Source organism: Podarcis erhardii, assembly GCF_964252035.2.
Source record: "Podarcis erhardii genome assembly, chromosome: 2".
NCBI classification, from domain to species: domain Eukaryota; kingdom Metazoa; phylum Chordata; class Lepidosauria; order Squamata; family Lacertidae; genus Podarcis; species Podarcis erhardii.
Window position 1 is genome coordinate 90,507,555 of NC_138498.1, and position 15,604 is coordinate 90,523,158.

General features: G+C 44.3%; 1 long non-coding RNA gene across 2 annotated transcripts; it reads left to right on the top strand.

Moving 5' to 3' along the window:
* The first annotated feature begins 1,680 nt into the window (after positions 1-1,680).
* Positions 1,681-8,186, top strand: LOC309337419. Of its 2 annotated transcripts, none has more exons than XR_014154278.1 (3): positions 1,681-1,912; positions 3,903-3,986; positions 7,409-8,186. It is a non-coding gene; the product is annotated as an uncharacterized lncRNA (long non-coding RNA). The 2 variants fall into 2 exon arrangements; XR_014154279.1 differs by lacking the exon at positions 7,409-8,186 and adding an exon at positions 5,604-5,961.
* The last annotated feature ends 7,418 nt before the right edge of the window (positions 8,187-15,604 follow it).

The following is a 15,604-nucleotide window of genomic DNA, read 5'->3' on the forward strand; positions in this document are numbered from 1 at the left end:
CTTAAGGCGAGCACTCCTCCTGGGGGCAACCAGTTCCCTTCGCCTCTCTGCCCTAAGCCTCTGCAGATCAGGAGAGGCCGAAGGGTTACTGGGCCCTGGAGGAGGCTCACCTGTGGCCACTGAGTCGTCAAGCCCCTCTGGGGCCAGAAGGGCTTCACCTGGGGCCAGCTCCTGATGCTCTGTCACAGGTGCAGGCTCTTCAGCATCTAGGCCTTGCCCCAGTTCAGCCGGCCCTGGAGGCGGGGACTCCTGTGCAGGCTGGGATTCCTCTGGTTCATCCTCTGAATCGGAATCCCAGGCCATCACAGTCTCCCTGTAACTTCTGTAATATTTCTCTGGGACTTGGATGTACAGGGGTTTGGGGTGGGCAATCAGTTGTTCCACTAAAGGAGACTGTAGATGGAGGTCTATTAGGAGTCACAGGTGGAATAACCACTTCTGCTTGGGCTTTATTATAGGACTCCAATGCCTCCTGAAGATATTTATCATAATCTATCAAGGAATCAAACTCTGTGACTCCACTCCCATTATTCATTCCAGTTTCTTGCCTTGGGGTTACAACTGGTGGAGTGTTTGGATTAAGCTCCCTTCGATGTGGAGCATAGGGTGGAGGTGGAAGCACCTCTTCCTCTGGCCCCTCAAAAATGGGTTTGAGTTTATTTGGCAAGATTCCTTTCCTAGCTTCGGCTTTTACAGCCAATAATTTGCATCGTTTGACTTTGCATTCCCTTATCCATGGAGGATTTTTATTTAATGTGCTCAGCCAGGAATCTATATATGGAAATTGTTCTGGGCACCCTCCAGTTTCTTTGGCGATATCAGTCCAAAGTTTGCTCACTAAATTTATATCAAAAGTTCCCTGAGATGGCCATCCAGTATTTTGTTTTGGCCATTCTAGTTCACATAACGTTCTCAAGCGCTCTGGCGTCATTTTGACTCCATATGCCCCTGAGAAGGCTTTCTTAAAATTATTTAACATACACTCAAGAGGTGTATTTTCCCCCTTTGAACCCCCAACTCCCATTGTATGGCCCTGTGAAGTATCCACTCAGTCACTCACAGACGCGCTTTGTGGGTTTCCTTGCCTAGTGAAGTCGCCTTACTAGGAACCGAAGTACTGCCCACTCCACACTCGGGTCAGCTACAGATTGCTCTGTACTTTCTGCCCTCACCATGAGAGGCCTGGACAGGAGTAACTTGAGAATAAAGCTTTTCTGAGGTGGCTCGCCTGGTGCCTTCATTGCATATCTTTAGGCACCATGCAAAAACATTTCTCTATTACCAGGCCTTTGGCTTATTGATTTGTTTATTTTATTTTTTTATGTATTTTGTGTTCTCATTTTGTATTTTTCTGTTGTTAACTGCCCTGTGATCTTTGGATGAAGGGCAGTATACAAATTCAATAAATACCAATCATCATCATCATCATCATCATCATCAAGCCACTCTGCCTGCCTCTGAGATCTTCCTTCTTCTTCCCTGGTCCTCTTCCATCTTCTAGATGACTTCATGAACACCAAGCTCCAACATCGCTAACTAACTCCCTGCTTATCAGCTCCCATTCATATATATATATATATATATATACACACCTCCGGTCCCTCTAGTTCAGCTCCAGCCAATCACACGGTCTAACTGAAAATTCTATACTGCCCTCCACCAATCAAAATCTCCTTCCGCCCTTCTTCATACTGAGAATTCTGACACCAAACCTTCTTTGCATGAGTCTGTTAAGACTCCAAGCGACAGTTAAATTGATTTTTACAGGACCAGACAAATACATTACAAGACAAATGCCACTATGCATTATACAATACCCATTCAAATGAACAGGATTTCTCCATAACATCTAAAGAAGGTGGGCTGGGGAAAGCAGTTAACAGCACAACCCTTAACCGTTTTCTAGTAAGAAGTAAGTTCTATTGAATTCAACAGGTTTACTTCCAGGTGAGTGGAATGATTGCAGTCAAAGCACAGAATCTAAAATTACCTAATTGCACCAATGACTGTCAGGGGCTGTAAATCTTATTGCTGTTCCAGCAAAGGAGGAGGCATGCGTAATCATTTCCATACTGTTTTTTGGGTCAAAGTTGTTCTGCCCTCTTAGGTTGTTTTTTCCCCTGCAGGCAGACAAATACAAGTATACTTGATGCATATTTGGCATTCAACATTTGATTTGAAATATTCTTTATAATTTGGTGTTTAGACCACTGGATAGGCAACACAGGCATTTTTAAATGCCCCAAGCATGGTGCTGTTTCAAACCACATCCACCATCAAATAATTAGACTTTATACCTTGGACATTTTAAATATAGATGTAGTTTACGATTATTATGCAGAGGATCAACTACTGACTGTGTGCAGCTACTGTAATGTGACGGTGCCATATTTCTCTATATTTTCCTCTGTTCTATTGTAAAAACTTAAATTGCCCCATTATTGCCATATTATTTGGCACCAAGGAAGCCATTTACAACAGAGCACCATTATAGCTGTGCTAATTGAAAACCAATTAGGACAGCTATAATTTAAAATTGCTGACAACTGATTTCCAAAACCCTTTTTTAAAGTATATCATAGGTGTGTAGTGTGTGTGTGTGTGTGTATATATATATATATATATATATATATATATATATATATATCCCACCAAATTATTAATCTATTAATATAACTTTACAGAATAAAAGTTGCAATGTCTCAAAATAGTGGTTTTAAAAATACTTAATGAAGCTATGGAACCTACAAATTATTTTCTACGAGCCAGCTTGAATGGAGACAAGACTGGAACTTACCAAAAGGAAGAAGAATCCCCTTTCTTCCACCGTTCTAACTGAACAAAGTGTAACTCAAAAGCTTTCTTAAAGAAACAAAGTTATATGAGCTATAGCTCTACCCATCACCATAAGATGGTCACCTTTTGTATACATTGGTGGCTTCTAACATACCTCCCCACTTTAAAAAGAGTGGCAAACCACCAGTTTCTTCTAAACATTTTAGTGTTGTTTTACACCACCCCAATCTCCAAGCGGTATGAGATTCAAGGGGTTCCAGGCGCTTACCCAGAGTTCATGTTTCCTTGGGAATTAAGGCACAGTGGAGACTGTGATGTCTTTAGGATATATGGTTTATTTACACATATATACAACCTGAACCTACGATGGAAGGGTTCACAGCATAAAGGGTCTTGTTTCTTCCATAGCCACAGCCCTGGATTCAAGCTGAGATCTACCATTTCTCTGACTTTCCCGCTTGCTGCCTTGCTTCTCAGTCATATATCTCCTTCCCCTCTCTACTCTAAATTCTGCCTTTATCTGTTGAGTGATGGGGGCTCCAGCCATTTGCCATCTTGCACAAGCCATTTGATGCTTCGTTCTCTTAAGAGCCCATCACCCAGGAGGCTAGCCTGACTTAATTATCTCTTAATACTTGCTAAATCCGGGGATTAGAAGTGTCTAGCATTCATTTTAACACCCCAAGCCTTGATTCAATTCTAACACTTACTGGATCCAGGAATTTAGAAGTGTCTGGCACCCCCAAACTCATGACAGTATGTTGGATATATGAGGTTGCATGGCAATAAAACAGCTGTAGTTAACATGATGCCCTCCAAATGTTGCTGAACTACAACTCCCAGCACACCTGGCATCTGGCCATGTTGGCTGGTTTTCATGGAAGTTGGAGTCCAACAGCATCTCAAGGGCACCACATTGGCTAATTTAAATGCTGCCCCTTGATCATTTCTTATCCAGATAGGCTCTGAAAAAAAACAAACACATGTATGGGAAAAAGATAGCTTAGAGCCATTTGCAGGGAAGAACAAACTGGAACAGCTATCCCTGCAAATGGCCTACCCCTAAATTTATGTTAACCTTCAGATACATGTTATTTCTTCACTAGTCTAGAATTCAAGGACTAGATACGGAACCAGGAGGAATTGCTATGGGAGTGAAAGGAACCTGCCTTCATTTAAAACCGTGCCAGGTATTCACATATCATATTGCTGAACTATTTTTTTTACAAAAAGTATTAAATGTTGATAGGGTGATACAAACTCTGGTTGGAGGACGGCACCTTTTCTGCCCGTAAATTCCTCATATTCATAGGATCAAAATTGTCCCCATCCCCCCCAGTCCATTAGCGCCATGCATCAAAACTCTGGGACTGAAGGTACATTGGGGGTGGAATTTTATTTTGAGAGCTATCAGCTCTTTGGAGACTCCTGTTCAAAAGTATTTTGATATAATGTTTAGGCTGTTTGTGGCTTCAGATCTGTTCATGATGAAATTTCAGGTAATGTTTCATAGGTTTGGCTTCCGGCCTCTATTAGTTCTAAAAAATATTGACATTTGATCCTTTAAATAGGTAATATGAGACGTCTGCTTTCAGTGTTTTAAGACAGCATCTATGAATGTTTCTCATTTTACATCAGAACTTGGGAAAATATAGTAGAGACTTCCTACTAGATAGTCTGGCTGCAGCAAAACCTATTTTATTAGGCTGTGTACGCATTACCAGCTTACTACTGGTTCACTCCTCTCCAGTGTGTTTCCACTGCTGGTGTTTAGAGGTGGCGCTGTAGGTTAAACCACAGAGCCTAGGACTTGCCGATCAGAAGGTCGGTGGTTTGAATCCCCGCGACGGGGTGAGCTCCCGTTGCTCGGTCCCTGCTCCTGCCAACCTAGCAGTTCGAAAGCATGGCGTTTTAAAATGCCTTATGAAAATGACTGTGTCCAGCTTACTTGGACTGCTGCTAACTCTTAGACAAGAGATATTCATGTAGTGCCTGTTTAACGTGACAACTAATTGTCACATACAGTATTCTAGTAGTGAATCAGTGATATAGCCAAAACAGGACTACTGAGAAGCAGGACTACTATCAGCAGAATCAGCGGGTGGGGGGAGAGTTAGGAGAACAAACTTCAGTGGGCCAAAATGGAACAACCTGGACTGAGCATGCTTTGTGGCCACAGAACACAGGCTGAAGGCGGGGCAGAAAACTAGGGAGGAGGAAGGGGAATGGAATAGAGTATCCTGAAAAGAGGCAAAGTTGGTGGAACCCAGAACAGGAGCACTCCACTTGCTAAGTTTACACAAAGCAGCTTCTACCTCAGGTAAAAAAAGAGGGGGGGGGAGTCCCTTTATTATTAACTAAAGAAATGCCCAAAAGGAACTAGAGCGAAGCTTTCCAAACTTTTCAAGTTGGTGACATGCTTTTTGGACATGGATCATTTCGCGACACAGTAATTCAGTTTTACTAGCAAACCAGAGGTTAAACTAACCCTTTCCAGTCCCAGGAGGAGCGCAGGGAGCGTTTTGTGTGACACACCTACTACACATTGTAGCTGACACACAATGTGTCGTGACACATAGTTTGGAAAGCTCTGAACTAGAGGCTAAACTGGCTTGTTTATGTACCTTCATAGTTCTGGAGAAAGGAAGACTGCCGGGGCTCAAGTTGATTTAGGGCTGCTACATCAGCCACTATAATTTATGAGCACGGTAATATCGATTTTACAATATATGAAAGCAGAACATTGATCTTCGTGCCTTCTCCCCCTTCTTGCCATCTTCCTATCCATATTTCTCCCCCCCTGGAAGTGCATTGATTTCTGAGCTCAGTGGTTGAGCCGTTGAATGAATCACAGATTTACAGTGCTGAGCTCTGCTGTGCAATTGAACACAGGGAAGGAAGTCCAATCAGGGTCTAATCAGAGATCTACTCTCCAAAAAAGCCTCCTGACTGCATCACAATTAGATTAATCAGAGCTTGAGAATATTTTCTGACCTCTGCAGCTGAAGCAGATGCAACACAGCGAAGGCTTTTTGCTTAGAAAATGAAGACCCACTGAGTTGCAACTGAGGTGAAGGGATAAATCACCCATTTTAGTCACCATTCAGCACAGAACATTATTATGCTTACCTTCTGATTAGGGTGGAGCTCTACCTGGGAACACAATGGCACTAAAATACAACAGTTCTATGTTGAATTTTTTCTGAGAATTCAATTATTACTCTTTAAAAAAATAAACCTGGATTTGTGTTGTTTCTTTTTTATATATGCGTGAATTTCCACTTGTGATGGCCCATGTTCTGTTGAATAGCTAGAATCATTAAAGTTGGCACCAGAATGTTTTATGTTGCTTTTCCTCCAGAAGGCCTAATCACTCGCTCACTCTTGAGAACAAAACATTAAATTGGACTGCCAGTGTTGCCAGAATCCCAAAAGATGGGCACTTAATTTGCATCTAATTTAACTATTATTTGCATACTTTGATGTCAGAATGGCATTTGCTCAAACAATTATTGCTGCCTGGATATAATCCCAATTTTTCACATACAAACCCTGTCTACAGTGCCTTCTGTCCTCTCCCTCTGAAGGGAATAAGCGGGAATCTGTACTACGTTATCAGATGCCAGCGACCATACATCGTCTCTGCCCTAGCACCCTGAACTTTTATGGTGGGCTTTTAACGGTGAACTTCTTTTGGGAGCTAATCTTTACTCCAAAGCAGTGTGTAAATGTAGGGTGGAGTCTTTGTGCATCTGAAGGGCATCTGATCCAGTGGATGGCTCCACAAATAGTAGAGGGGAGGTTATTTTTACCGATTCTCTGCTCCCCTGCAGCTCCCCCAAACCCAAACATTGGCTCCAGAGAGTTGGGGCATCCTCCACTGTTGTATCTCCAACATTAGGAAGTTGATTAAAGATAAAAAAGGTAAAGGTAAAGGACACCTGACAGTTAAGTCCAGTCGCAGACAACTCTGGGGTTGCGGCGCTCATCTCGCTTTACAGGCCGAGGGAGCTGGCGTTTGTCCGCACACAGTTTTTCTCGGTCATGTGGCCAGCATGACTAAGACGCTTCTGGCGAAGCCAGAGCATCACACGGAAACGCCATTTACCTTCTCGCCGGAGTGGTACCTATTTATCTACTCACACTTTTTGGCATGCTTTCGAACTGCTAGGCAGTAGCTGGGACCGAGCAATGGGAGCTCACCCCGTCACAGGGATTCGACTCGCCGACCTTCTGACTGGCAAGCCCAAAAGGCTCAGTGGTTTAGACCACAGCGCCACCCGTGTCCCTGATTAAAGATATCGAGCCTCAAAGCAAGGCCTATTAAGAGTACCTTAGTGTGTAGGTAGGTTCAAAGCTAAGGTCTCATTGTCTGGAAGTCCTTTTAGCAAGTCCTTTGAAGAAGGGCCAGCCCAAGGCAGGTCCAAAATGCATCTTCCTAGGAAAAGCAGCTGCAGTTTAAAAGCTCAGAATACGAACCAGCTGATAGTAAAGAGCATTCTCTGTATTCTAGGAACACCCCGACAACACACATTACTCATTACAAACAGAAAATGGTTAAAAGCTCAGGGAGGATGAGGATTAATACAGATCTGTTTTTGTCCTCCCATAGCTTCACTCCTCAGGACTGGAAAGCTACTTATCGGCTCCAAACAGAAATCAACACCCTTGCGAGGCTTGGCAGGAAGTTCGCTTTTAAAAACCATTTACAGTAGGAGATTTCCCTTTGTGTGGAAACTGCTAGAGGATTCGAGGGAGAGGAATGCAGCCAGGCTCAGATGCAGAATTGTTTGTGCTCAGTGGATAGGAAAAGTGAATGAGTGCGGATGGGTCGGGGGAGGACTGTAACACGGCCAGAGAGTCTGTAAGAAGAAAGAGCTGTTTGGCATCTGGCTTCCTGAAGCTCGGCTGCCTCTCTCTCTCTCTCGCCTTGTCTGCCATATCAAATAGCTTTTTGAATGCAACGTTCAGTGAACCAAAATACATTTCAAGATCTTATGTAGGGGAGCCTTGCCCCGAATTGAAGTAAGTGGTGACACTCCCATTAATTTCAAAGCAAGGTAGAAGGAAGGGGGAGAGGCCTTTTGTCATCGTCCCCCACATTTTTGCCTTTGTTTCCGCCCTCCTCCTCCATTCTCTGAAAATCATGGCTCATATCCATCTCTGGTGGTACTTGAATAACCGCTCTGCTGTGATCTGCATCAAAAAAGTGCCTTTAAAAGCAAGTCAAGCGAGCAACACAGCGCTTGTCAGGGCTCCATTGCTCCCTCTCCCACTTTGATTTCTCCTCCCTCGGGACCAACTGCAAATCCGCCAGGCATCCAGATTTTGTTTGACAGAACACGGAAGCGTTGGAAACAGAAACGTGTGGCGTCTTTGCAGCAGGAAACTATGGGTGTTTTCATTTGCTGTGTGCTCATGAGACACGCAGGGTGGGTAGGTGGGGGGGGAGGGGGATGAATAGTCAGTCGCTAATTCTATAGGTATCTGGAGAACTATGTTTTCAGGGGACGAATCCAAATTTCCAAGAATGTGCAGGTCGTAGGCAAGGCCAGCAAATGCTTCCCTCTAGTTCAGACATGCCCATTTCCATGAGTGGACCGCTGAGTCACTTGATTTGGCAGGGCATACCTGAAAGGTGTTGGGCACCAGAGCTGCTGTGTAAGGGTAAAGGTAAAGGGAACCCTGACCATTAGGTCCAGTGGTGGCCAACTCTGGGGTTGCGGTGCTCATCTCACTTTATTGGCCGAGGGAGCCAGCGTATAGCTTCCGGGTCATGTGGCCAGCATGACTAAGCCGCGTCTGGAGAACCAGAGCAGCACACGGAAACGCCATTTACCTTCCCGCCGTAGTGGTACCTATTTATCTATTTGCACTTTGACATGCTTTCGAACTGCTAGGTTGGCAGGAGCAGGGACCGAGCAACGGGAGCTCACCCCGTCGCGGGGATTCGAACTGCCGACCTCCTGATCAGCAAGTCCTAGACTCTGTGGTTTAACCCACAGAGCCACCCGCGTCCCTGTGTAGGTACAGCTATACTGAAGTGCTGATATGAGGCTATCACATCAGTCACTACGTCTTGCTGTATTCTGCTGAATCATAAGGCAAATTCAACACATTCTGAAACATGCTCTAACATAACTCCTTGTGAAAAGAAACAGGCCATCAGGCTGGACTGGCTGCTTTTAATCCAGGTGATCTATTTGCATCCTGTGATCGACCAGTGTTTCATTCTTCTTAGTACTCTCTGCCCAGTTTCCCACCCACCCACCTGCTTGCTACCTCCGTAAACCATGGTGGTACCTGGTGGCACTGCCTCCAGAATGAGAGCTGATTTTTTGGTGAGAAAATGGAAGAATATCCTTCTATATGTGTTGTCCTAAAACCACTTTGTGTGGATCCAATCATAGCTCCAGTTTCTTAGCCGACAAGGAATCATAGAATCATAGAATCATAGAATCATAGAGTTGGAAGAGACCACAAGGGCCATCGAGTCCAACCCCCTGCCAAGCAGGAAACACCATCAGAGCACTCCTGACATATGGTTGTCAAGCCTCTGCTTAAAGACCTCCAAAGAAGGAGACTCCACCACACTCCTTGGCAGCAAATTCCACTGTCATACAGCTCTTACTGTCAGGAAGTTCTTCCTAATGTTTAGGTGGAATCTTCTTTCTTGTAGTTTGGATCCATTGCTCCGTGTCCGCTTCTCTGGAGCAGCAGAAAACAGCCTTTCTCCCTCCTCTATGTGACATCCTTTTATATATTTGAACATGGCTATCATATCACCCCTTAACCTCCTCTTCTCCAGGTTAACATGCCCAGCTCCCTTAGCCGTTCCTCATAAGGCATCGTTTCCAGGCCTTTGACCATTTTGGTTGCCCTCTCTGGACACGTTCCAGTTTGTCAGTGTCCTTCTTGAACTGTGGTGCCCAGAACTGGACACAGTACTCCAGGTGAGGTCTGACCAGAGCAGAATACAGTGGCACTATTACTTCCCTTGATCTAGATGCTATACTCCTATTGATGCAGCCCAGAATTGCATTGGCTTTTTTAGCTGCCGCGTCACACTGTAGGCTCATGTCAAGTTTGTGGTCAACCAAGACTCCTAGATCCTTTTCACATGTACTGCTCTCAAGCCAGGTGTCACCCATCTTGTATTTGTGCCTCTCATTTTTTTTGCCCAAGTGCAATACTTTACATTTCTCCCTGTTAAAATTCATCTTGTTTGTTTTGGCCTAGTTCTCTAATCTGTCAAGGTCGTTTTGAAGTGTGATCCTGTCCTCTGGGGTGTTAGCCACCCCTCCCAGTTTGGTGTCATCTGCAAATTTGATCAGGATGCCCTTGAGTCCATCATCCAAGTCGTTGATAAAGATGTTGAATAAGACCGGGCCCAAGACAGAACCCTGTGGCACCCCACTAGTCACTCTTCTCCAGGATGAAGAGGAACCATTGATGAGCACCCTTTGGGTTCGGTCAGTCAGCCAGTTACAAATCCACTGAGTGGTAGCATAGTCAAGTCCGCATTTTACCAGCTTCTTTACAAGAATATCATGGGGCACCTTGTCAAATGCCTTGCTGAAATCAAGGTAGGCTACATCCACTGCGTTCCCTTCATCTACCAGGCTTGTAATTCTGTCAAAAAACGAGATCAGGTTAGTCTGACATGACTTATTTTTCAGAAATCCATGCTGACTATTGGTGATCACAGTATTCCTTTCTAGGTGCTCACAGACTGTTTGCTTAATGATCTGCTCCAGAATCTTCCCTGGTATTGATGTCAGACTGACTGGGCGGTAATTATTTGGGTCCTCTCTTTTCCCCTTTTTGAAAATAGGGACAACATTTGTCCTCCTCCAGTCTGCCGGGACTTCACCTGTTCTCCAGGAATTCTCAAAGATGACTGCCAGTGGTTCTGAGATCACATCTGCCAGTTCTTTTAATACTCTTGGATGCAGTTCATCTGGCCCTGGAGACTTGAATACATCTAAACTAGCCAAGTATTCTTGTACTATCTCCTTAGTTATTCTGGGCTGTGTTTCCTCTGCTGAATCATTTGCTCCAAATTCTTCAGGTCGGGCATTGTTTTCTTTATCGGAGAAGACTGAGGCAAAGAAGGCATTGAGGAGTTCAGCCCTTTCTTCAGGAAGAAGAACCATTATAGAGGATTTAACCACTTCCCTAACAATGGCAACAAAGAGTAAAGGGGAGTAAAGGGGAATTCATGTTTATACAGTGGTACCTCAGGTTAAGTACTTAATTCATTCCGGAGGTCCGTTCTTAATGTGAAACTGTTCTTAACCTGAAGCACCACTTTTAGCTAATGGGGCCTCCTTCTGCCGCCGCTGCACAATTTCTGTTCTCATCCTGAAGCAAAGTTCTTAACCTGAAGCACTATTTCTGGGTTAGCGGAGTCTGTAACCTGAAGCGTATGTAACCTGAAGTGTATGTAACCTGAGGTACCACTGTACCTCAAACAAGGGCAGAGATTTCCATGAAGGGCAGAGATTTCCATGAAGTTGTGGATACAGCAGTAGAAAAGTCCTATGATGGACCAGAGGCTGATAAAATTCTGCCATGCTCTGTAGCTGCATGAAGGGCATCAGGTACAGTTAATAATTTGGAATTATAAATCAATTATGGTTGGAATTTAGTGAGTAGATCTTCTTTTTTCATGATTAGTCAAACTTAGTTTTTACCAGCGATTCAGCACAATGCGTGTCTGTATCTATCTCCCCCCATAGAAATGCCAGAATACAATAACAGGCTGGAAAATCTGCCCTCTCCAAAGAGGAAAAGAATAAATTAAGACAAATTTTATACCAGGATACAAATTATTTATAACATTTTGACCATCAGGTTGAACTGAGAGATAGCCAACTAAACAGACATTACTGGGAAAAGGGGAAAGAGAGAAAAAACAGTATCCTGTTAATAATGCTGCCATGCCCAGCATGCAGGAAGTGATTGATGGTTATTGGCACAACACATGTTAATTAAACAGATGAGTCCTATGAATTCCTTAATATTTCCTGTTCCAAGGCCAGGGAATGGTTAAAAATTTCATATTTTGTGCTGTTAGCGCCCAAAAAGACCATATTGATGGTATTTAAATATAGTGGGAGAGTCTCTCTATATAAACTAGGAAAAATTACATTGTGAATAATGCCCTGGTGTCATTCATCCAGTATATTTCTCTGGGGAGTTTCCTTCTATTTGCAACAAGGCTTCTTCAGTATTAAACTGGAAAGGTTCAATTCAGAGTTCTGTGCTGAGGAAATTTTTGAGCACGTTCACTGCCCGCTAATAAGCCACTCTCTTATTACTCATGCGACTGTTGGCTTTGTCAGGTAATCAAAACCTTACAACATTGTTGAAAACTTCCTACACACAGCACTGAAAAATGAGCGTGGGTTAAGTGCATTTTTAGATGCTGAGTGAAGATAAAATGAGATTGGCAGACGGTAAGAGCAGCACTCAAGGCCTATTAAAACCCTTCATGCAAAGTTCTTGATTCTTAACTTAAGAGCTTGTTGGAATTATATTTGTTAATCCTTTGTATACATGGTTAAAGGGGTTATATGATAGCAATCAAACCTAAACTTTCCAACCATGGCTGCACCTAGACAAAACACTTTTTGAGTCAAGAATGAAGTGATGGCAAACGCTTCTATATATAGTGAAGTACAGTGGTACCTTGGTTTATGAACGTAATCCGTTCCAGAAGTCCGTTCATAAACCAAAGCATTCTTAAACCAAGGCGTGCTTTCCCACAGCAGCGGGGGGCTCGATTTACAAATGGAACACACTCAACATGTTCTTATTCCAAGGCAAAGTTCACAAACCAAAACACCTACTTCCGGGTTTGCAGAGTTCTTAATCCAAGTTGTTCATAAACTTTTGTTGTTGTTTAGTCGTTTAGTCATGTCCGACTCTTCGTGACCCCATGGACCAGAGCACGCCAGGCACTCCTGTCTTCCACTGCCTCTCGCAGTTTGTTCAAACTCATGCTGGTAGCTTCGAGAACACTGTCCAACCATCTCGTCCTCTGCCATCCCCTTCTCCTAGTGCCCTCCATCTTTCCCAACATCAGGGTCTTTTCCAGGAAGTCTTCTCTTCTCATGAGGTGGCCAAAGTATTGGAGCCTCAGCTTCACGATCTGTCCTTCCAGTGAGCACTCAGGGCTGATTTCCTTCAGAATGGAGTTCATAAACTAAGCTGTTCTTAAATCAAAGTGCCACTGGAGCAGCGATGGCGGCGGCAACAGCGGCAGTAGTAATAATAATATTTATACCCCGCCCACCTGATTGGGTTTTCCCAGCCACTCTGGGTGGCTTCCAATAAAATATTAAAAATACAATAAATCATCAAACATTAAAAACTTCCCTAAGAGTCAGATGTCTTCTAAGAGTCAGCTAATTGTTTATTTCCTTGACAACTGATGGGAGGGCGTAAAATCTGTTTTACAAACGGAACCCAAACAGAATTGTCTTAAAGAAAGCATGTCATGTGTCTCACAAGACTTGCCCCACTTCAAACATTCAGATAAGGCAGTGTGGCATCGCTCATGATATCTGACTTGTATAGATTTGCATGCTAAGAGATACATGATAAAATGTTACATAGCTAAGGAGATACAGTATTTATAAGGTGTAAGGTAAGGAGTGAGAGCAAGTGGGGGAGAGGGGGGTGGAATGAAGGAGTGTGTCATGTGTTGATTTGCTGAGGTTGGAGTGTGACAGTTAGAAGAGGGGTGCGAGAGGAAAGGGGAGAGTTGGATTTCGGGAGGGAGGAGACGGGGGCAGGGTCTGGTGTGGGTGCCGAGAAGCAGGGAATAGGACAAGATTAGGATTTGCATTTGTATTAGGAATAGATTTATGAACACATGTCATGACATACAAAAAAAATCCAAACGCTGTTTTTGAAAAGAATGTGTTACATTCAGCTGTTAGATTATAAAAAAAGGTTTGTTCATTCAAACTACTGTACTTTTCTGTGTATAAGATGAGGGTTTTTTTTAACGATAAAAAGTAGTTAAAAATTGGGGGCGTCTTATACATGGGTCTCCTGCCAACCTAGCAGTTCGAAAGCACGTCATGTGCAAGTAGATAAATAGGGACCGCTCTGGCGGGAAGGTAAACGGCGTTTCCGTGTGCTGCTCTGGTTTCACCAGAAGCGGCTTAGTCATGCTGGCCACATGACCCGGAAGCTGTCTGCAGACAAACGCCGGCTCCCTCGGCATATAGAGCGAGATGAGTGCGCAACCCCAGAGTCAGTCACCGACTGGACCTAATGGTCAGGGGTACCTTTACCTTTACCTATACATGGGTAGTGGTGAGGGGTGTATTGTTTCCTGCCATGAGCAGTCAATTGTCACTGCCGTTAGTGCAGGAGATTGGTGACTGCGTCAATGGCTGCTGTCGATTGATCAGTGCTGCGGTAATTGGGCGGGTGATAGGCGGCTGCTTGTGACGAGCAGGAGATTGGAGGCTGCGTCAATGGCTGCTGTCTACTGGGCGCTGCTGCAGCAATTAGACAGGTGATTAGCGGCTGCTTGCGACGAGCAGAAATAGAGGAAATGGAGACTTCTGTGTTGCATTCGATCGGAAGTGTTGGCCAGTCGGGTGAGCCTTTTTTGGCACCCCCCCCAAAAGCTCAACAACTGTGGGCAACCTTTCCCCAGAAAAGCTCAACAACTATTTTTCAGTCCCCCTAAATAGTCTTATACACAGGGGTGTGTTATACACAGAAAAATACAGTATGTCTCGTATTTGGGCAAGCTATCAAGCATGTGACAAAAATTAGTCAGAGATAGTAGTGTCTATATGGTGGCAGCAGAATGCCGGTAGTTAAAAAGATGGCTTGAGGTGCTGGGAGCCCAAAGGTGGAAACCCTATAAGGCAAAGGGGGGGGGGATTGAATTCAAGTCCTCTCTTGCTCTAAGTGGTGGGCTTGGGTGAAGGGTTGCAGTGCTGCAGTGGTGTGGTAGAGAAATGGCAGAAGCCCCTTCCTTCCATCATGCAGATGGGTCTGGAATATGAACCGAATTTTCCATGTGAGCACCTAATTACATAGATGCCCAATTTGGGTGCTTCCCCCTGTCAATAGGCAGGCCTTCACTTGACGGCCCAGCTCAAACTACAGGCTTCCACGTCACCATCACATTATTACAGCACCACTTGCAGCCAGATGTATAAACTAGGCCACACCTGTGTGTGTTGACAAGGACCTGCATGGACTGAAACTGTCTCAGGCACAGCTGTGCTCAAACACAGAAGACTAGAGCATTATGCATCAGCTTTAGTCTCTTGACATCATATCTCTGCTGTAATTATTATTATTATTATTTATTATTATTTACATCCCGCCCATCTGGCTGGGTTACTGTGCTTATGCAGGACCATCCCAACCAGGAAGCAGGGTGAAGCATCTGCCACAGGTGGTGGAAGCCCCTGAAGTGGTCCCTCCATGGGCGCCCCTTTGCCTATGGCATCGGCGGAGAAGCAGTGCTAGCATCGGAGCTGATTTCCGATGAGATCTCATGAGATCTTGGCTGGAAATCACTGTTGATACTGGCACCGCTTCTCTGGTGGCAGTGCTGGCAGAGGCGTGTGGTGCCAGCAGCTGTTGGTGGTACAGTGGTGGTGCCAGCGGCAGAGCAGGGCAGCACTTAGCACTGCACGGTTTTTGCTTCATATTTAGATTGCAAACTAAGATGGTCCAGAAAAACACAAAACATATTTTGTTTGTAAAATCTTTCTGTGCACAGGTATAATGCATCATAAATGGCTTAAAGTAAAAACTTGTGAGC